The sequence below is a fragment of the Apium graveolens genome, chromosome 10 (assembly GCF_009905375.1).
Source record: "Apium graveolens cultivar Ventura chromosome 10, ASM990537v1, whole genome shotgun sequence".
NCBI lineage: Eukaryota > Viridiplantae > Streptophyta > Magnoliopsida > Apiales > Apiaceae > Apium > Apium graveolens.
In genome coordinates this window covers 173477971-173501046 of record NC_133656.1, presented here as the reverse complement: position 1 = coordinate 173501046, position 23076 = coordinate 173477971, and the positions used below count along the sequence as shown (strand labels likewise).

General features: G+C 37.4%; 1 non-coding gene across 1 annotated transcript; it reads right to left on the bottom strand.

Annotated features, from left to right (window-relative positions):
* Positions 1 to 469: 469 nt before the first annotated feature.
* LOC141694529 (small nucleolar RNA R71) lies at positions 470 to 576 on the bottom strand. Its single transcript, XR_012563824.1, has one exon. It is a non-coding gene; the product is annotated as a small nucleolar RNA R71 (small nucleolar RNA).
* Positions 577 to 23076: the final 22500 nt, after the last annotated feature.

Here is a 23076-nt window from a genome sequence, read left to right as displayed (position 1 = left end):
TCGTTAAAGTTCACTGACTCGGATTATTTTCTTACATGGTTTACTTTAGTCATATGTTTCAGGTACTCTAGTTTTTATTGTATTGGGAGAACCAGTAGCAACGAAAGCGTTGAAAGAGTATTCTCAACCAAAGATCATGGACATTCAATTGAGCATTGTCAGGCCAACCATCGCGGTTAATACCTTCGAGATCAAGCCTGGCATGATCCAGATGGTCCAGAACTCAGTTCAGTTTGTGGGTTCTCCAATGGAAGATCCAAATATGCACATCAGGGATTTCATAGAGATCTGCGACACCTTCAAGTTCAATGGTGTGTCTGAGGATGGGGTGAAACTGAGACTGTTCCCATTCTCTCTGAGGGACAAGGCTAAGAGCTGGTTACACTCTCTACCAGCTGGTTCGATTACTACGTGGGAAGATCTTCCTCAAAAGTTTCTCACTAAATTCTTCCCTATGGCGAATACAACTAAAATCAGGAATGCTATTACTCAATTTGCGTAGCAATCGGGAGAATCTCTATGTGAAGCTTGGGAGCACTACAAGGAGATGCTTAGGAAGTGTCCTCATCATGGAATGCCTGATTCGATGATCATAAATTGCTTCTATAACGGTTTGGGAGCACAGTCAAGACCCATGCTCGATGCAGCATCAGATGGAGCATTATGGGCAAAGAGCTACGAGGAAGCTTATGAGCTCATTAAATTGATGGCTGCTAATGAATATCAGTATCCAATTCAGAGTCTGCCACAGGGCAAGGTAGCATGAGTTCTTGAAGTGGATACAGCTATAGCTATCACTGCTCAACTAAAGGCGTTGTCTATGAAGATCGATTCTCTAACTAACTATGGTGTTAACCAGATACCCAGTGTTTGTGAGCTGTGTGCAGGTTCACATGCGACGGAGCAATGTGTTATTTCTAGTGAATCAGCTCAGTTTGTAAGCAACTTTCAAAGGTCGCAACAACCAGTTCCAGCCACTTATCATACCAACAACCGCAATCATCCTAACTTCAGCTGGAGCAACAATCAGAATGCGGTGCAACAACCTTATCAGCAGTACGCATCAAAGTAATTCAATTCTCCTGGTTTTCAACAACCGCAATATGCACCAAGACAACAACTCCAACTTCAACAACTACCGTATGGAAGTACAAGTCAATCTAATGAACAATTTGAATTGGAGGAGTTGAGGCTCATGTGCAAGAGCCAAGTGGTTTCTATCAAGACTCTGGAGAATCAAATTGGGCAGATTGCCAATGCTATATTGAATCGACAACCTGGTACACTCCCTAATGACAATTACATTGAGGTTAAAGCAATTACATTGAGGTCTGTAAAGGTCACAAGCCCCCAAATTCAGTAAGATAAAGATTCTGAAAACTTTGTTCAGAATACAGGTGCATCTCCACCCTTGCCAATTCCAGAAAATGAGGTTGTAGCTGAAAAAGTTGTGCAGAAGGATGCCGAGGTGGAACCGAAGAAGAAAGTTATTGCAAACACTCCTCCTGAAGGTAATACAGGGGAAAAATAGGTCTATCCTCCACCTCATTTTCCTTAAAGGTTGCAGAAGCAGAAGTTGGATACGCAATTTTCTAAGTTCTTGGAAGTTTTCAAGAAACTTCACATCAACATACCTTTCGCTGAAGCTCTTGAACAGATGCCTAGCTATGCGAAGTTTATGAAAGGCATCTCTCTCGAAAAGTGAATCTCAATGACTTAGAGACCGTTGCTCTTACGGAGGAATGCAGTGATGTGTTGTAACAGAAGTTGCCTCTGAAGCTTAAAGATCCTGAAAGCTTCACTATTCCTTGCACCATCTGAAACTTGTCATTCGACAAGTGTTTATGTGATTTGGGAGCTAGCATCAATAAGATGCCCTTATCTATCTTCAAGAAGCTTGGTCTACCTGATCCGAAACAGACATACATGTTATTGCAACTAGCTGATCGTTCCGTCGCTTATCCGCGAGGAATAGTGGAGGATGTCTTGGTTAAGGTGGACAAACTCATCTTCCCTGCTGATTTTGTAATTCTGGACTTTGAGAAAGATAAGAAGATTCCCATTATCTTGGGGAGATCATTCTTAGCTACTGGCCGAACTCTGATCGATGTGCAGAAGGGAGACCTTACAATGAGGATTCTAAATTAGGAAGTCACCTTTAATGTGTTCAAAGCAACAAAATTACCAACTGATGAAGATGAATGCTTTAAAGTAGAGATGGTCGATTCTGCAGTGAATTTAGAACTTGAGCAAATGCTAAGGTCAGATACTTTAGAGAGAGCCTTGACAGGGGAATCTAATAGTGAAGATGAAGAAGGAGCAGAGCAACTGCAGGTTTTGAATGCACCTCCGTGGAAGAGGAAGTTGGATATGCCATTCGATTCTCTTGGGTTAGCAGAGCTGAAAGATCCCGATGAGCATTTTCAACCATCTATTGAAGAAACTCCCACACTTGAGCTCAACCCACTACCAGATCACTTGAGTTATGCATTCTTAGGTGCACCTCCTGACAAGTGGTTGAGATATATTTTTGATGATGTAGAGGTTGGTCGGACGGATCCTCCCGTGCCTACAGAGGGTTCTTCTCATGCGCAGCAGGCAGTTAATAGGACTGGTGTTGGCGATGCGCATTATAGAAGGTTGATTCGGTGTATTGAGGCCACGTGTGACATCCACCGACATTTTGCTGAATATTTGACACACGCTCTCGGTATTTTTTTCCGAGACACTGGTGTCGAGGTTGATTGCCGACCTGATCCTCCACCCGAAGAGGGTAATCCTCCTGACGACTAGGTATTCCTTAAATCCTTATTATTACCTTTAATGTGGACTTTGAAAATTTTAAATTTGGGGGTGATAATTAAGGAATATTTGTGTGTGAGGCCATATAGATGCATATTCATGATAGTTTAGTTCATATAGTTTGCATATTCATCATGTACTTATTTGTTTTTGTTTTTGTTTTGCGTATTTGTTATCATGTTAGTATGATGCATATAGTTGCATTGACATTATATCATGATCCCTTAGGTTGCCTTTCCGATTAATTTGTGATGTTGATTCGAGTGTAGTGATGTTGTATAGAGCAATGTTAAGTCCTAACGAATTGATTTGCATGCTGGAAACAAGAAAATTTTCACTAAGTCTTATAGGTTGCTTGAGTGCTAGATCATGAACATTACTTGTTTGTTTGTCGAGGTTTAATCACTTGTTTATGTCTACAATTTATGTTGTTCTCTTAGTGATAAAATAACATGGTTTTTAAAATTGGAGAAAAATATTGGATATCAATGCTAGTTATGGCTAGGCGTCAAATGGCTAGTAGCCGGCTCATATTTATATGAGTAGTCTAGGGTTGAGCGAGATGGAGCGAAACGCACTCGTTCAGTACATGAGAAAAAAAGAAAAAAATATGTGTTATGCATAATTGATCACGAGTGGGCTCGTTAATTCTCGAGTTATTAAGTTCTAGAGGACTTTGTGCCTAGTGAACTAAGATTTTTATAGTCTGGGATCCGCTAACCTAACGCTCGCTACATGGGTATTATTGCATAAGTCTTTTGTGGACCTCACTCACTGCACGATCAAATAAGCATATATGTGTTTTGTTATATGTTAGCAATAAAAGCATGAATCCTTGTATAACTCTGATAAAAATGAAGTGTTGTCGGTCATTTTGTGTTAATCATTGATTCTGCTTATGAACTTGTGATTGTCTTGGTGATAGATAAGTTATGGTTATTGATCTAGTTTCGAAAGTATATCTGTTAAGCAATTGCGCACACACACGTTTCTGGCTTGTGAGTTGATTTGTGAGATTTGATTGAACTTTGTGCGAATAATGCATTCATTGAGATGTTGCTTATTGATTAGTTTAGTTATTCTGAGGGGATCATTGCATTCATGTTAGTTGCATTCATGCATTTTTATTTCTTATTTTTCAGTCTATTATGTGTGAGGACAAGCATCAATTCAAGTTTGGGGGTGTGAATATCCACTTAGAACGCTTTGTAAAGGCTCGAATTGGTGTTTTGTACTCAAGATGTTTGTGTTTTTGATGTATTTTTGTGGTATTTTACATTTCAGGGCATATTCGAAAGAAGGAATGGATATTACATGTTTTATGCTTAAAAGAGTGTTAGGATGGAACCTCGGTCGATTGCGCACAAGAAACCAGCACGAGAAGGTCAATAAAATAGAAAAATTCAGATTTTCCAGAAGGTCAGGGCGGCCGCGCTAATCCTGGGAGCGGCCGCGCCCATTTGCCAGAAACTCAGGGCGGTCGCGCTATATTGAATTTCAGGAATCCTGATTCTATTATAAGATTGATTTGCTGGAATCCTGATCTGTTGGGATGGTATTTAAAGACGTTTTTCATATAGAAGAGCAAGGAGATAGCAGCAACAAGACCTAATAGCACAGTACAACAAAGGAGAAGAAGATCTTGTTTTTACTTGTGATTTTTTGCTAAGTTGTAATCTTGGATGCTTGTTTTCTTTGTTGTTTGAACCTAATACTCTTGTTAACGTACTTTTTTATTATTATTCAGTTATTTCAGACCTAGTCTATCTTAGTTTATTTACCATGCTTTCATTGGAACCCATGGTGACAATGAGTTCGGTTATGAACTAATCGTTGTCATGGGGTTCTATCAGATTTACTTATGGATTTCATAATTTTTTTGATACCTAAGTGTGTGGTGATTGTATAATATCGTAGTATTGGTTGTGCGTATTCATCTTATGTGTGTCGCGAACATATAAGATAGTTTGTTAATCTCTATTGAAGTGACAGTGAATATAGAGATTTAGAACTTGCCATGCTAGCATAGGTTCATGTATAATTGTTATACATGATTCGTAGGTAATTTTAACCATCTTACTTTCCCTATGTAATCACGATAGATAACTTGTTCATTAAACCTTTATGTTGTCAAATTCTATAGATATATAGGGTCTCAACATAATTGGTGTCTATTCAGCTTCCATCTCTTTTGTGGATGTCTGGTAGTAGGGTATTCGTACAACGAAAGTTGGCGTTTACTAGTTTCGTGTTATCTGATTAGTTGTCATCACCATTGCATGCTAAGGTTAAGAACAATGACTTTGAATGAAGTATTTAATGAAGTTAGAATCCCATATTTGTCTCGTATAGTTAATTCAATCACTTTTATTCTTAGTTAATTGCATGTTAGTTTAATCTTAATTATAAACATCTTAACTTGTTATTGTCTTAGCATTGAGCGATATACATACCATTGTTGCATAGGTGCATAATCTTAAGTTAACTAAAAAGAGTCTCTGTGGGTACGAATCTGATTTATATCTTATACTACTTGCGAACGCGTATGATTGCGTGTATTTTCGCCCTAACAGGTTTCAAGTATCTTTTGCAAGAATATCAATGACGGACTCCGATTTTTCCCTTTCTCAGCCTCCTCGGGCCGCTCCTCGCCCTTCTAGGGCTAACCGAGGTAAAAAATCCCTCGTTCATGCTTCCATAATTTCTCTTAGGGATCTTTAAATTGAGTTTGGTCAAGCCTTCCTTAACATGCTTCATTTAGATGCATATAATTATCCTTCTAGATATGATTTTGATAGAGTATGTACTATAGCCCGTTATTTGGTATTTCTGCTCTGTACAGGGCCGAGGCACCATGCCCAAATGACAGGGCTTGTAACCCAGAACCTGGGGCCATTCGTGTGTATAAAGAAACTTTTTATGCAGGCTTTTATCTTCCCCCACATCCTTTTGTTTTTCATATTTTAGCTGAAGTTCATGTATGTGCAACCCAGCTCACACCTAATTCTTGGCGTTTTATTCATTGTTATATGGACCAATCTTGTAAACATGGCTTTGAGCCCAATGTATTTGTCTTTCAATATCTATTCAAATTTATAAATGCCCTTGACGACCAAGGATGGGTCGAAATAGTTTATAGGTCCCTTGCTCGTTCATGTTTTGTCTCTGGTACTAATTTTGACTCTTATCCTGACTGGAAAAGTGAGTGATTTTATGTTTACTTAAACGCCGAGGAGGGTTGGGACCATTTTTTCAGGCCCAATTTTTCCAAAAGCGTAGATGGTTCTCTGAGGGATTTAAAAATGGGGATAGATGAAGATGCGACCATAAAGGCCATAAAAGCTGATAACTTGCATCATTGTACTCTCGTTCTTTAAGAGGGCAATTTGTAAAATTTAGGTCTGAGCGACCTGGGTCCTGAGGGTATTTCTTTCATCTTCTGACTTTGTTGTTTATTTCCATGTGTTATCATCTTTATAATGTTTTTGTATTTTTGCAGCTAAGGCAGCTTTAGACTCTATTTTCAAGAGAATAGAATCTCGTCCCTCTCAGGGCTCTGCAATTGAAGCTCACCGTGAGAAACGTGTGAGGGTTGGTGACGGTACTTCGATCACTGTTATGGAGACCATTATCACTTTTATATCTGAGAGGCCTCATAGCCTTGATAAGGATACTTCCCCTTTCATTGTAATATGGGGCTTGCGGAGAAGAGACACAGTCATGGGGAGCTTGGAGGCTGCAGCTATATGGTCCGAGAGTGTGGTTACAACTAGTGACCTGGCTGAGATCGTGGAGTCTTTTGATGATCTACATATTGAGTGCCTTGGTTCCCAGGCAGTAGCTTCGGTAAGCTTCCACTTCCCTTCTTTTAGTATTCTTTCTACTAGTCTTTCCTTTACATATATAGCTTACTGTGGTAAAATATATTTTTACAGATGAATACCTACCTTCAGGATGCCCTTCATAACCTGAAGGAGGTGAGAGCAAACCTGACTATCACCGAGAGGGATAGGGACAAGTATCTGAAGTCCTCAGAAGCCAATTTTACTCACTTCCTGGAGGTGGAGAAAGAGTTGGCGGACGAGAAGAAGAAAGTCCGTAGGCAGGAGTTGGATGCTCAGAGGGGCTGTGCTGAGGTGATCGCAGATTAAAAGTCATCACAGGACTTCCAGGAGGTTCTAAATGCTGAGTATGACGCGAACTTCCCTGAAACTTTTGCTACTTGTTGGGAGCAGATTGTAGGAGAGATTGGGAAAAAGGTTCCTGGGGTGACTCTCGAGGCGTACCCAGTGCCTCCTGTTCCTGGGCAAGGCTCTCCTGATGAGGACCTCCCGTCTTCTCCTATTATTGCTACTTCAGCCGAGGCCACAACTTCTCCTCTCAAGGATGCTATTTCCATGGAAGATGATCTCGTTCCCCCTTCTACTGATGCTACTGATGGGGGAGACGATGATGATTTATTTAAGGATCTAGATTATTTTCCTTCTTTTGTAAACCCATCGTGGCTCTTATGTACTTGATTTGAACCTATGACTTATTTATTTATGCATCTATTTCCTTCTTATTTCCTTTGTAACTAGCTTCACATATACTATGCTTATCACGCTTTACAAAATCATAAGGAAAATTTTCAAGGAATTAGAATAACAAACAAATAGTCCGGAACTTAATAAAATGGGTTTGACCCTTATATGGATAAAGTAAAGCATAGAAATCCTAATAAACTGGAATACAAGTCTTAAGCGAGCAAAGCTTCATGGTGCTTTTAAACCCTATTTCTACTTTAATAAGCAGGCACTTCTTTTCAAACGGACTATATGTAATAAATCTTCAGGTTTTGAGCGTGCCAAGTCCTTGGTACTTCTTCTCCTTCCATAGTCTCCAACTTGTAAGACCCTCGTCCTTGAACGCCTTTAACTTTGTACGGCCCTTCCCAGTTTGGGGCTAGCTTTCCTTTCTGTCCAACTCCTGATGCCTCAACCTTTCTTAAAACTAGATCACCTTGCTTAAAAACCTTTCGTTTACCCTCAGGTTGTAATAAAAAGAAGCTTTTTTCTGATATTCTACGATCTTAGCATGAGCCTGATCCCGAACTCCATCTATTAAGTCTAAGGCTAGTCTCTGCCCTTCCTCATTTTCTTCATAATTGTAAACTTGAATCCTTGAAACGAATGTGATATTTCCACAGGAACAACTACTTCAGCACCATATGCCAACATAAATGGGGTTGCTCCCGTAGTAACCCTGCACGTGGTCCGGTATGCCCAAAGTATCGGGAGTATCTCATTCACCCAATTATTCCTGGATTTCTCAATCCTCTTCTTCAACCCATCTAAAATAATCTGATTCGCAACCTCTGCTTGCCCGTTGGCTTGAGGGTGAGCAACAAAAGTGAATCATAACTCGATTTCATTCTCTTCATAATACTTTTTGAACTCCTCGTTATTGAAATGTGTTCCATTATCGGTTACCAAGATTCGGGGAATCCCATATCTGCACATGATATTTTCCCATAGGAATTGAACAACTTGTTTAGTTGTAATCTTGGCCAAAGGCTTAGCTGCGATCCACTTAGTGAAGTAATCAATTGCTACAATTAAGAACTTCCTTTGAGCAGTAGCCATCGGGAAAGGCCCAAGAATATCCATTCCCCACATAGCAAACGTGATTGGGGAGTTAATGGAAGTAAGCATTTCGGGTGGCTGCCTTACTACAGGGGCATGCTTCTGACAGCGATCACATCTCTTCACATATTCTTTGGCATCAGCCATCATTTCTGGCCAGTAGAAGCTTAAACGAGTAATTTTGTGGGCTAAGACCCTGCCCCCCCAAGTGTTGGCCACATATACCTTCATGTACTTCTTCTAAAGCAAGTTGGTCCTCGTCTGGCCTGAGGCACCTTAGATAAGAGATTATGAAAGACCTTTTATAAGGGATTTCATCAATCAAAAAATATCTTAGGGCTCGTACAGACAATTTTCTCGCATCCACTACATCACTCGAAAGCCATCCGGTTTGTAGATGAGCCTTAATAGGATCTATCCATGACCCTCCAAGCCCTATGGGAGCAACTAATTTGACATCTATGCTTCGTGTTTTTAAAACACGAAAGTACACGCTTCCTGAACTTTCTTCTATTTATGATGAGGCAAATTTGGACAACGCATTAGCCTTAGTATTTTCTTCTCTTGGAATGTGCCCGATATGGCACTCATCAAATTGAGTCATCACAACCCTCACTAGGTGTACATATTTCGCCATGGTTTCATCCCTTTGCTTCAAATTCTCCTTTGACTTGGGATACCACGAGCTTCGAGTCTCAACGGACTTTCTGGTTTTAAACCCTCAATGTTCCAGCTAGGCCCAGGCCAGCTATTAAGGCTTCATATTCAGCTTCTTTGTTCATGGTGGGAAAATCCAGCTTAATAGCATACTCAATTGGGAACCTATTGGGACTTTACAAGACTAGTCCAGCTTCACTTGAATTTTTTTTTGATTCCCCATCAAAATAAAGTACCCAGAATTCCTTGTCCTTGATCTGCTCTTCTTCGCTCTCCTTTTTGCCCCATGTCTTGAGGTGTATCTTCCTGTCCCCCAACTTCTTGGTTGGTGATGGTACATTCGACCACGAAGTCATCCAAGGCCTGGAATTTGATCGCCGTTCGAGGTTTGTACTTAATATTGAATTCCCCGAGCTCAATAGCCCACTTGATCATTCTTCCACTGGATTTTGGACTGTGAATGATGTTTCTTAGAGGTTGATTTGTCAATACTTCGATCTTATGAGCTTGGAAGTAAGGACGTAACTTCCTTGAGGCCATGACCAAGGTTAAGGCAAACTACTCTATGGTGAAATAATTCAGTTCAACCCCATACAGAATCTTGCTGACGTAGTATATAGGTTTTTGAACTTTAAGTTATTCCTTCACTAACACAGCACTCAAAGAGCCTTCTAAAACAACCAAATACAAATATAAGGTTTCATTCAGGACTGGTTTGGCCAACAACGGGGCTTGAACCATGTATTTCTTCAATTCCTCGAACATTTCTTGACTTTCCTTAGTCCACATAAAATCCTTTACCTTCTTCAAAGCCTTAAAGAATGGAAAGCACTTGTCTCCAGATTTGGGGATAAATCGGCCCAAGGCAGCAATCCTTCAGTGAGTTTTTGGACATCCTTGATATACCACGTAGGTTCATATCCAACATGGCCTTTATCTTATCAGGATTGGCCTCAATTCCCATTTTAGAGACCATTAATCCTAGAAAGTTTCCTGATCCTACACCAAAAGCACACTTGGCAGGGTTCAACATTATTTTATAACTTCTCAGGACTTCAAAAGCTTCCCTCAAATGGGATATATAATCAGTCTTCACAAAAATCTTGAATAACATGTCATCTACATAAACTTCCATAGTTTTTCTAATAAGATCTTTAAAGATCTTGTTTACCAACATTTGATAGGTAGCTACTGCATTCTTGAGACCAAATCCCATAACAAGATAACAAAAAATACTAAAGTCTGTTATGAATGATACCTTTGGGATAATCCTTATGCATCTTGATCTGGTTATAGGCACTAAATTCATCCATGAAGCTCAACATTTCATGACCCGCATTTGCATCTATCAGAGTATCTATCCTTGGCAGCGGGAAACAATCCTTGGGATATGCATCATTGAGATCAGTAAAATTGACGCACATCCTCCATTTTCCAGTATCATTCTTCATCATTACAGGATTTGCCAACCATTCTGAAAATTGCATCTCTTCAATGAAACCAGCCTCTAAGAGCTTCACAACTTCTTGCCTGATGGCTTCCTACCTTTCAGGGGAAAAACTCATTTTCTTTTGCTTTACGACCTTTCGATTTAGATCCATATTCAGCTTGTGGGTGATCAACTTTGGGTAAATCCCGGGCATATCTGCAGCCGACCATGCAAACACGTCGTTGTTTTCTTGCAAGAACTTTATCAACTTCCCTTTAAGGGGTTCTTCCAATGATGCTCCAACAAATGTTACTTTTTTGGATCTTTGAGAGCCAAGGAATTGGGATCAAATCCTCAGCTATCTTTCCTCATTTTTCATCATTCTGACGGATATCCATGTCTTCTATAGGCAGGACCTGCCCCCCCCCCCCCCGACTCCATCTGCCCTAAGGGAGGCCACATAACAACTCCTTAAAATCTTTTGATCTCCGCTCTCTTCTCCTATCCCATTTCTGGTGGGAAACTTCATTACTGAATGCTAAGAATAGGGGACTTCCTTAAAAGTATGTATTCCCGTTCTTCCCATGATTACATTATACGTTGATCCAACCTTAACCACTACAAAATTCAACATCTGTGTTGCTTGCCTTGGTTCCCGACCCATAGTCAAAGGCAACTTAATTATCCCTTCCACGGGGCATCCGACTCCAGTGAATCCATATATTGGCATATCCTTCTGGGTTAATTGAGAGTCATTGTATCCCATCCTTTTAAAGGTGTCATAGAGTAAAATGTTTACTGATTCCCCATTGTCTACACGGACTCTTTTTACCAGGCTGTTTCCTATGATATGTGTTATGACTAAAGGATCGTCATGAGGAAATTTGACCCCTTCCAAATCAAAATCATCGAAGGTCATTGTTACTCCAGTCTTGGCCTTTTTCGGGGCTTCCCCAACTATGTGCATGACCTCACGAGCATAGGCTTTCCTTGAGTTCTTAGAAGCGTCGGCCGTGGTCGGTCCTCCAAAGATCGTATTTATCACCGGTCCTCGGGGCTGAAGATTTCGCCCCTGATCATCTTGATCTCTTTTACGATCATCAAAGTTCCTCCTCCAATTATTATTTCTTTCTCCATCTTTAGTATATTTACTCAATCTCCCTTTTCGGATAAGGAATTCAATTTCATCCTTCAGTTATCGGCATTCATCGATGTCATGACCAGCATCCTTGTGAAATCGATAATATTTGCTCTTATCTAGCTTAGCATGATTAGCCTTTAGGGGCTTAGGCCAGCGAACATCCCTATATCTCTCAATTTCCATCAGGATTTGGCTCCTAGGAGCATTCAGCCTAGCATACTCAGTATTTTTTTGTCCAGGCCCTCCCTTCTTCGGGGTTGAGTCAACATCTTTATCAACTCTAGGATACTTGTCCTTTGCATTGTATTCTTGATTGATTTTTCGCTTCTTTCCACCAGCAGGATCGTTGTTCACTGCCATTTTTTTCATACTTTCCTCCATCTTGATATAATTCTCGACCCTGTCTTGGAGCTGTAACATGCTTTCAAGGGGGACGCTTAGCTAAGGACATCTTGAAGAACTTGTCTTTAGTCCCTTGCTGCAGTGCTATCAAAGCTACCTTGTCGTCAAGATCCGGGACCTTCAAAATTTCCTTTGTGAAACGATTCAGATAGTCTCTTGGGGACTCTCCTTCGCTCCTTGTACAATACCCATGAGGGATGCTAAACTTTTCGCATGAACTCTGCCACTAATAAATTGCTTGATTAAAGCTTGGCTCAAATCCTTGAAAGATCCAATCGAGTTTGGGGGTAGACGGTTGTACCACCTTTGAGCCATACCCAACAGGGTTTGGTAAAGGCCCGACACTTAATAGCGTCGTTCACGGGCTGTAACAACAGGGCGTTAGAGAACTTCCTGACGTGATTAGTGAAGGGTTTCGAGCACATAAACGCAACGGAAACAGTAATTAAAAACGTAAAAAAAAAACAAAATTTCGAAACCCACCGCAGGATCCATGTGAAAAACATATATTTAATTCGTAGATCGGATTGTTTACCTTCAGAAGTTTTACCAATTGATTGACTAATGGAGATCCAAAACTTGTTCAATCAGCATGCATCCCGCTCTCGCGATCTACGCTCTATCGGTATCCACACGGATGCTTGAACTCAAGAATTAGATGTGTACTAGCACAAACTTGTTTCTTCTCGCTCTCTCCATCTTCTCCCTTGGTGGCTAGGGTTTTAATAAAAGTCTTGGTTTCAAAATCAGCCACACAAGAGATATTATATAGAGAGTATAAAAACAAATTATAACTCTTAACTAATTAGGAGTTATTATTAATTCAAAATTTCTATTTGTATTATAATTAAGTCTCACTTAATTATTTAACAAATAAATTTCATAATTAATATTAGTAAATTCGAATATCAATATTTATCTAATTAATTAAGTCATACTTAATTAATATTATAAATAATTCGAATTACTTTAATATAATTCAAATCCAATTTAAATAAATAATCCTTCAAGCATTCTTAGTGTGTGACCCTGTAGGTTATTATTACATTGGCAACAAATTTTAAATTTAATTGAAAATCATAAACAATGAGCGGCATCTAGTAATACATCATTGCTACCCAAGTAATAATAATTGAATCGGTGATCAATTAAACCTTTTGTTAATAATATACAATGTAATATAATCCCTTTAACCAAATATTATAGATTAAACTAGAGGCATGTAATGTGTCTTCCTCATCATAGTTTAATCCAAGTTTCCTTGATCAATGAGTAGACTATCATATCAAATCAACATTTGAGTGTGGCCACCCATTTCATAATCTAGCTCACACAAGAGTCCAATAATATCACTCCTAAAATAGGAGGGTTACATCCCATCTAGATCATTCATATTTCTCATACGATTCATAATATACCCAATGTCCACTTTTATCATTACCCGGACAATGATAACTTTTAATGGAATCAATGTATATTAATTCTCGTATAGAAATATAATGACTTCAGGTCTAAGGACCATTACATCATTATCAATGTGAGAATTACTTATGACACAACAGACATGAAGAATCTCACATTGGGTCTGTCCAGCATCATGTACATATATATCTGCTTGTGTTTTTGACTTTAATATCACTATACCTATGATCAATGAGATGTGATCATCAGTCAACAAACACACCAGTCTTAATGCATTATTATTGTTCTTTAATAATAATACTCGACTAGGGACCTTTAGGAATATTGATACTATTCTCATAATCTCATTTCTAAGTCACGTACTTAGAGATATAGAATTGCATATCATATTCCAAGAACATTTATTAATCTAACATTTATATCGCAGTAAATTAAGAATTAATAAATTATAAATAGAATAATCGATAGAACATAAACATTAATAATCCTAATGTCTTAAACTAAAACATCATAGTGTTGTCTCTAGGGCACAAACACTAACAATCTCCCACTTGCACTAGAGTCAATCACCCATGTATCTAATACTCATGGAACTAGTATGACCATCATACTTATGCTGCGACAAAGCCTTAGTCAGTGGGTCTGCAACACTATCATTACTATGCACTTTACATTTATATCTCCTTAATCATTAATCTCATTAATAAGGCGATATTGCTTAAGGACATGCCTAAACAGTCTGCATGGCTGTTTCAAAAAAATATCAATATATTTGGCTTCCATAGAATCATCAATGTTCTTGTTGTGAACTATTCAAGCTAACATCAATTATATTTAGACAAAACACAAAACAGACATAAATTCGTAATCATCCTTGTCTGTCCAAAAATTAGGTTCAGAAACTAGTATCAGTGTAACCCTTTACAACCAGTTCCCTATCTTTTCCATACACCAAAAATAAATCTTTAGTCCTCTTTAAGTACTTAAGAATATTCTTGAAAACTATCAAGTGACCCTCACCTGGATTAGACTGGTATCTGCTCGTCATGCTCAAAGCATACGAAATATCAGGATAAATATATATATCATTGTACACATTATAGATCCAATTGCTAAAGCAGATGGAGCTTTCTCAAACAGCCCTTATCATCTAATGATTTAGGGGGCAATTATCTTTTGAGATCACTATCCCATGAGACATCGAAACACATCCTTTCTTTATCTCTTTCATCATAAAATGATGTAATAATTTATCAATATATGTACTCTGAATAGATCGATTAATCTTTTTAATCTATCTCTATAGATCTTGATCCCTAATATATAGGTAGCATCGCCTAAGTCTTTCACCGAGAAACTATTTCTCAACAAAGTCTTAACAGCCTGTAGAGAAGGTATGTCATTCCATATCTGTTATATGTCATCTACATATAATATTAGGAATGTCACATGGCTCCCACTAACCTTCTTGTAAACACATGGTTCATCTTCCTTTTGAATAAAACCAAACTCTTTGACCGTTTCATCAAAATGAATATTCATTCTCCTTGAGGCTTGCTTCAATCTATAAATAGATAGAAGCAACTTACAAACTACCTTAGAAAACTTTAGATCGATAAAACCCTCAGGTTGTATCATATATACATCATGTTCAAGGCTTCCATTTAAGAAAGCAGTTTTGACATCCATTTGCCAAATCTCATAGTCAAAGTAAGCAACTATTGCTAACAAAATCCTGATAGACTTAACCATTGTAACCGATGAAAAAGTCTCATTATAGTCTATACCATGAATTTTTTTGAAACTTTTGCCACTAGTCACGTCTTATAAGTCTATACTTTACCATCCATGTCAGTTTTCTTCTTGAAAACCCACTTGCACTCTATAGGTTTTACCCCTTCGAGTGGATCAACTAAAGTCAGTACTTTAATTTGATACATGGATTCCATCTCGGATTTCATGGCCTCTAGCCATCTCTTGGAGTCTGAACTGTTCATAGCATCTTGGTAGGTGAGAGGCTTATCATTATCCGTAAGCATCATATCACCATCTTGAGTCAAAAGAAATTCATAATTTCTCCCGGGCTCATGGTAAATCCTACTAGATCTACGAATAACATGTGTTTCTTGGACATGATTACTTTCAACATTTTTATGTACATCCTGATCTTATTCCAACTCTGGTTCAATATTATCATATGGTTCTCGATCTTCATCCGAGATGTATTATCCTCCCATTGATTTTCTTAGAAAGTAGTTCTCCCCTAAGAAATACAGCGGCCTGAGCAACAAACACTTTGTTCCCGGAAGGATTATAAAAACTATACCTTAGTCTCACTTGGGTATCCCACAAAATAGCATCTATGTAATTTTGGTCCAAGCTTGTCAGAGGCTAAACGTTTTACAAATGCTTCACGTCCCCAAATTTTCATAAATGACATGCTTTGACATTTATCACTCTATATCTCATACGGAGTATTTTGAACCGCTTTAGTCGGAACTTGGTTAAGTGTATATGCAGTCGTTTCTAGAGCATAACCCTAGAAACTGAATAGAAGATCCGCTTGACTCATCATCGATCGCACTATGTCCAACAAGGTACGATTTCTCCTCTAAGAATCTCTATTCCATTGAGGTGTTCCAGAAAGAGTAAATTATGATACACTATCACACTCCTTCAAGAAACTCTTGAAATTGAGGTTTAAGTATTCTCCTCCACGATCTGATCGTAAAACTTTTACACTTTTCCCTTGTTTGCTTTTCTACTTCGGCCTTATATTCTTTGAACATTTCAAAAGAATCGGATTTGCTCTTCATAAGAACCACATATCCATATCTACTGAAATCATCAATAAATGTTATAAAGTAGTATAAGCCACCCCTTGCCATCATACGTATTCGACCATATACATCATTATGTATAAGTCCTAGTCATTTGGTGGCCCTTTCACCTGATCAGGTAAAAGAAGCTTTAGTCATTTTGCCAATGAGACAAAGTTCGCATCTTCCGCATGATTCAAAATCAAACTTATCCAAGTATTCATCTATATGTAACTCAAAAATGCGTTTCTCATTAATATGGCTTAACGACAATGGTAGAGGTAATGTTTGATTTCAGTCATCTTAGAACATATAAATTGTTAACTAATTGTGCAACATTATAAGCCTTATCATTAAAATAGAATAAACAACTATTGTTTATTTAATTAAAATGAAAACCTTTCATGTCCTTACAAGAAATTGATTTAATGTATCCCCTAAAGGCATGCACGTAATAACAATTTATCAAGTTCTCAATCTCGCCTATATGGGCAAAATTAGGTATCTAGTTCCTTTAACTAGAGCAACAACTTTTGCTCAAATTCTAACCTGATACCTGAAGTTTGACCCTTGCTAGTCTTCTTCTTTAGATCTTCCAAACAAGCTCGATAATTTAACTTCCAATCATCCGGTTATTTCCACAAGAATGACAATCATCTCCTTTAGCAACACCACTATCAAGCTTTAAAAGCCCTTTTGGATTGGACTTTGGTTTGGCACTGAATGAGATCAAATCTTCACCTTTTCTGTCCACTTTCCTTTACCATTTGAATTCCATATGTACATCATTAATATGGACGTAATTCGTGCCTTTACCATGTTATTTTCAGCAGTTCTAAACATGTTTAACAACTCAGTGAGTGTTCTGTCTATCTCATTCATTTTGTTCTTAACAAACTAAGAATAGAAGTTGTTCAAAGATTGTTTGATCAAATCAAGCTGAGTCTCTAGACTATTCTTGAAACCCAAAATATCAAGGTACATACACCTATCATCTTTTGTACATGTGGTCCAACCGGATATCATTCTCCCATTAATGCAAAGTATGGTGCCTTATTATTGTCAAATCTTTCTGACGAGCCTATCCTTCAAACATACTTTGAAGGTGCTCAATCATATCATAAGCATCATTATGCTCTTGTTGCTTCTAAAGCTCAGCACTCATAATTACAAGCATGAGACATGAAACATCAGTTGCATAATCAATTTGCTTCTGGTAAGCATTTTGTTCAGCACATGTTTCATTCTCAGCTAGAAGAAATAAGGGAGGGGTTTGAGTGACATCCTTGAACCTGAGGACAATCCTCAAGTTCCCGTGTCAATTGAGTAAATTATTTCATGTCAGCTTGTCCTTCTCAGGGACTATTACATAGAGAAGTTATTTGTGTTATTTGTCATTTGATATCTACAATATTAAAGTGCATAAAATGACTTAGTCTACAAATGATCATTAAATTATGTTCAAGTGATTATTCATATATATATATATATATATATTCACAATATATATCTTCCACTATTTTTATCAAATCAATAGCCCTAACTATTAATTCGGAAAAAATATCTTCTATATCCTCTCTAGTGAGCCAAGATCCATATTTCACCACGCGTTAGGTCAGCTTTGGCTTTTCTTCTAAAACATGATTATTTAGGTAGACAACATTTGTCAATTATATCAACTATATAACTCTTGGATAGCTTGGTGGAACAACATTTGTTCATATTTATCTAATAAATCTCGCCAAACTCTATGCCTCTAAGTTCACAATCCTATTGTGATAACTTAGTTAAGTCAAACCCAATAGTCAGAAGTATCAATATACTTCAACACATCTCCCACGATAGATAGGAGTACTTCGCTTTGGCGAACCCACTCCTGGTCGATCTAGGGGTTAACGCATTGGACTCATTGGAAGGCATCTGATCAACTTAATATGAACTTTAGGGTTTTGTTAATTTTAAACGATCATGATCCCATCATAAAGAGATTACCAATTTTTCCTTGAATAAAATACTTCAAATTAATATTCGTCAATGGTTTGATTTCCAGGTAGTGAGGGAGTCACAACGGTCTCACTTAAAACCCACAACCTTACAAGTTCAATGAACTCGCTTTTGACAAAATCGCCCCATATCAGAAATAAAGAAAATTTGTATTTTATTTCGTGTTTCATAAACACGAGATTCTCATAATCGTTTGTTCATTTTAAAATCTTGAGTCGTTACAGATTTTATCTTGTTTAGAAAGCATGGCATGAGTGTCGTATCTAATACATACATCCTTAATATAATTAAGCATGCATTTTTATAAACTACTCTACACATACATTCATCGTATGCGCATATATATGTAAAGTGCAATAAATAAACGTGGTTGGTTATGGCTTTATCCTATGTGATCTTCATCAAGCTAATGACAAAGATCTAGGTCAATCTAAGGTGAAAAATAAATACAGGCTAACTATTACATGTCTTCTTTCTTGTATTGCTTCCTTGGATGGCCTCCATGTGAGATTACCCTTCCTTGATCTTCAAATATTCATATCTTCATGTACATTACACGAATGAAAAATAAAAAATAATCTAATGTACTTACAATAAGAACTCGAGTTACATTCGAGATTTAATAATTACAAGATCAAACGACATGCAAGCCGTATTTAAAAAAAAACAAAACCATTAACCTAAGGTCATAAGCCATAACCATCCACCATGCTCAATTAACACATAAGAACATGTTAAAACACATAATATGATCTCAACATATCATACCCATCATGATCTAATCATAAAAACCAAATATAGCAAAAATCAGAAAAATTGAAATTAAATCTGATAACATTAAGATTACAGGGTCTAAACGACGTCAAACGTCTTACAGATCAGTCGATGATAGCTTTAGCTATTTGTTTTGTTCAGACGCTCAATTCCATATGAAATAGCATATTCGTTTGCCAAAATCAGACATCAGACCCAGATTTCAGCAAATCCGCTGCATCCGATTTAGAATCGTATCAAATATAATTCTTATAATAAGAACAAACACAAAACATGTATATATCAGTATATATACAGATTATATAATCATCATATGATTATACAACTCTCATTAATATCATATATTCAAAACATATATATACATACGCATATATAAACATAACAACATGTAAAACATACAAAATCGCATACATAACAGTCATGGAATATTGTATACATGTTATCATCATAAAACCGGTAAACACATAAAGGAATTAAACACTTTTCGCAAGTAGCTCTGATGTCATTGAAGGGTTTCGAGCACATAAACACAACGGAAACAATAATTAAAAATGTAAAAAAAATAGAATTTCGAAACCCACCGCAGGATCCATGCAAAAAACATATATTTAATTCGTAGATCAGATTGTTTACCTTAAGAAGCTTTACCAATTGATTGACTAATGGAGATCCAAAGCTTGTTCAATCACCACGCATCCCGCTCTCGCGATCTACGCTCTATCGGTATCCACACGAATGCTTGAATTCAAGGATTAGATGTGTACTAGCACAAACTCGTTTCTTCTCGCTCTCTCCATCTTCTCCCTTGGTGGCTAGGGTTTTAATAAAAGTCTTCCTTTCAAAATCAGCTACACAAGAGATATTATATAGAGAGTATAAAAACAAATTATAACTCTTAACTAATTAGGAGTTATTATTAATTCAAAATTTCTATTTGTATTATAATTAAGTCTCACTTAATTATTTAAAAAATAAAGTTCATAATTAATATTAGTAAATTCGAATATCAATATTTATCTAATTAATTAAGTCATGCTTAATTAATATTATAAATAATTCGAATTACTTTAATATAATTTAAATCCAATTTAAATTGAATAATCCTTCAAGCATTCTTAGTGTGTGACCCTATAGGTTATTATTACGTTGGCAACAAATTTTAAATCTAATTTAAAATCATAAACAATGAGCGGCATCTAGTAATACATCATTGCTACCCAAGTAATAATAATTGAATCGGTGATCGATTAAACCTTTTGTGAATAATGTACAATGTAATATAATCCCTTTAACCAAATATTATAGATTAAACTAGAGGCATGTAATGTGTCATCCTCATCATAGTTTAATCCAAGTTTCCTTGATCAATGAGTAGACTATCATATCAAATCAACATTTGAGCGTGACCACGCATTTCATAGTCTAGCTCACACAAGAGGCCAATAATATCACTCCTAACATAAGAGGGTTAAATCCCATCTAAATCATTCATATTTCTCATACGATTCATAATATACCCAATGTCCACTTTTATCATTACCCGGTCAAGGATAACTTTTAATGGAATCAATGTATATTAATTCTCGTATAGAAATATAATGACTTCAGGTCTAAGGACCATTACATCATTATCACTGTGAGAATTACTTATGACATAACAGACATGTGGAATCTCACATTGGGTCTGTCCAGCACTATGTACATATACATCTGCTTGTGTTTTTTAATTTAGTATCACTATATCTATGATCAATGAGATGTGATCATCAGTCAACAAACACACCAGTCTTAATGCATTATTATTGTCCTTAATAATAATACTCGACTAGGGACCTTTAGGAATATTGATACTATTCTCATAATCTCATTTCTAAGTCACGTACTTAGAGATATAGAAATGCATATCATATTCCAAGGACATTTATTAATCTAACATTTATATCGCAGTAAATTAAGAATTAATAAATTATAAATAGAATAATTGATAGAACATAAACATTAATAATCCTAATGTCTTAAACTAAAACATCATAGTGTTGTCTCTAGGGCACAAACACTAACAATTAGCAGGGTCGCCAGTACCATCGTATGCTTTGATGGTGGGAATCTTGAACTTCCTTGAGATGTGGCCATTCATTATCTCGTCAGTGAATGGTGGGTTTGGATCATTAGGATCTCCTAGGGGCATTAAATCACTTGGATCGGCCCTTGGGGTAACAACCCTTCTTGGTACCGGACCATCCAGGTCTATGATTGAAGGAAAATCTCTTTGCCTCACAGCAAATGGAGGTCATGGGGCCAGGTGAGCCTCCAGGTCGCGCTTTAGCCTTTGGAGCTCAGCTTCATGAACCCTGATCCTCTCCTGGACATCTTAGGGATTCGTCTCTTGAGTGCTCCTGGGCCGCTGGTTGGTACTAGGCATTGGCACTTTACCAGCACGCCTCCTCCTTAGAGCGACTTCATCGTCCGATGATTCGGAGTCTCTATCAAAATAGGGTCCAAAGAATTCTTGATCCTCTGGGGTAGTAGCCAAACCACATACGTATTGAGGCATCCGTCCTTGTGCTTCGCTCCGGTTAGAGTGTCCACTTCCTCCAACCTCGGGGTATAGGGGCATCGCGTAAGGGGGGTTAGTGGTCACGAACATTGAGTACTCATACCCAACGGGTTGAGTGTTGACAGGTGCATGTAACTGCTGAAATTAGAGATTCGTCCCTTGGAGAGCCGTGGGATTCGTCCCTTGTGGCTGAGCCTCGGTTGCCCCTACCGGGGTTCCTCCTTGGGTGGAGGTATAGGTCGAGTGTGGTGGTACCTCTACCACTGATGCAATTGTTCGCGATGGTACAAGAGTGTCTATCCCACTGTTGTTTCTCATCCGGGTGTTCACCATGGTTGTTGTGTTCCCACAGAAGGCGCCAAATATTATAGATAAAAAACTAGGTTATAACTATTGCGATATTTACTACTAGGATTCGAGAGCTCAAGGCCTTTAATGGTTGCACTTGTGTTTCGTAGCTTAAATCTGCATTCACAAGATGCCTACATATCTCTGTGAATTTAGAGAATCAAGCCAAAATATAGCTCTGAGTGGAATGGTGAGACCCTTTATATAGATATTGGATGTCCTTGAATTGGACTAGGGTTAGGAGACTTGATGAATAAGTCTCCGTTTTAGAATAGACTTTGGAGTCCTAATATGTAGGAAGCAAAATTCTTTTTGGTTTGGGTGCCTTGGAGGCTACTCAATGAAGAATTCTATCATCTATAGGATATACTTAATGAGCTATTATTTCACCCTATTTATTAATTACGAAATTAATAAATAATCAATGCTTTGGGTCTCATTAACTAGGCTTCGTTACTGGACTGTATCGGGTTTACTTAATTCAACATTACTTATGCTTCTAGGCTAATTTTTTGCCCATATCATGGGGTCACAAAGAAAAGTGTAATAGTAGCTTTCTTGTAGAATATATATGTTTACTTTTTACTGGTAAAACATAAATTACACACACAAATTTGCACACCAAAAGACCAAATTTTTCATTAGTCAATGATACAATATATCAAAAGGAACTAACGTACTGTAGCTATAAATCAGGAAAACTAGTAATGAGCCTAACAACTCCTACTAATCCTCTGCCACTTATTATCAGTTCTACAATTTCTCCATTAACAGCCACTACAAGAAAAATGTCCATAGACATCGGTTTTGGGCCGATGTCTATGTTGTTTTACAATCGATGTTGATGTTGGTGATGTTTATTCTAGACATCGGCCATAAGTCGATGTCTTTTACTTGATAAGACATCGTTTCTGGCAAACTGGATGATGTCCATGCATTGTTTTTTTACAAAAAATGTTAGAAATAAATAATTTAATAAATAAATTACACCTATTACAACATATTAAACGTATAATGAGCTATGTTTTTTACCACATAGACATCATATATTTTCTTTTAAGTGATGTAAAATCAGATATTTAACATCGATTTATTTA